The following is a 1,162-nucleotide window of genomic DNA, read 5'->3' as shown; positions in this document are numbered from 1 at the left end:
TGAGGTTGTTCTCTCACTTGATCTACGTCAATTGTGGGCCCATTTCCTGAGCCATAGTTGCTTTGCATCCTGTCTGACAGTGTGACCCCTGGGCAGGGGGAAAACTGATGCAAAGTAATCGTTTGGGTGATTGGCCTTTTCTTGGGTGTCAGACATCATGTTGTTATTGAAGATTTTGAAAATCCAAAAAAAATTAACAGAAAGAAGAAAACAAAAAAGGAATTTAAAAATAAAAATAAAATGAGGTTTTGCATTATTCTTGTAATTTAAAATGCTTCATTAATTTTTATGAGGTATTTGGTCAGTGTTCCTTTATTTTTGTCAAATACAGATATTACACTAAGACAAATAAGCAGTGGATTATACTTAAAAACATTTAAAATTTGACAAACTAGATGTATCCTTTTGAATGTCACATGGTATAGCTGTGATCAGTTTTGATCCCCTTTGTATTTAACTTCTCTAACAGTGAATAAAGGAAATATATTAATATTCAGTTCATGAATAATAAGTTACATAGAAGCCACAGGTACCAATTGGTTTCTGCGCATATGAATCTCTAAGTTAGTCTCATGCTATGTAATATTTTAATGACAGTTGTATGAACGTAACCTGTAACTGTATTTTTATGTCAATGACTAGTCTATGTTGAAATGAATGAGCTTTCTGGAAGTCCTTTGTTCTGGCAAAAAAATTGTTTGCATTGAATATAAATTGCCTGGAATAATTGAAGTAACTAGAAGGAGACATAGCTAAAAGCAGCTAAAACAACCCCCCAGACATAAACCTCTCTAACACTGGGGATGCTCATATTTATACTGTGAAGCTCAAAATATCTTTGAAGACAATGTTTTAGTCAGAAGAATTTATGTCTCCATCTGCTGGTGTTAAAATTCTCTGACAGATTCTGTAACTTATATATAGTCTTTATAGAATTTGTCTTAAAATGATCCATTGTTATGTTAGTAAAGATGGAATCATAGACTCATAGAATCAAAGGACTGAAAAGAACCTGTGAGATTATCAAGTCCCATCCCCTGCCATGGGCACGAAGTTATTGGGCTCAAATAAGCTCAGTGAGGTGCTTGTTCAGCCTCCTCTTGAACACCTCCAAGGGTGGTGACTGCACTACCTCTGCTGGGAGTGTGTTCCAGATTCTAGA

At 35.0% G+C, this 1,162-nt stretch overlaps 1 long non-coding RNA gene across 1 annotated transcript in view; it reads left to right on the top strand.

The window, feature by feature from the left end:
- The window catches only part of LOC109304320, a 41,259-nt gene that overhangs the window by 2,001 nt on the left and 38,096 nt on the right, over positions 1-1,162 (top strand). The window lies entirely within an intron of this gene.

Source organism: Gavialis gangeticus, unplaced genomic scaffold (genome assembly GCF_001723915.1).
Source record: "Gavialis gangeticus isolate Ggan-Ray unplaced genomic scaffold, GavGan_comp1, whole genome shotgun sequence".
Classification (NCBI taxonomy): domain Eukaryota; kingdom Metazoa; phylum Chordata; order Crocodylia; family Gavialidae; genus Gavialis; species Gavialis gangeticus.
This window is presented reverse-complemented; position numbering and strand designations above follow the sequence as displayed.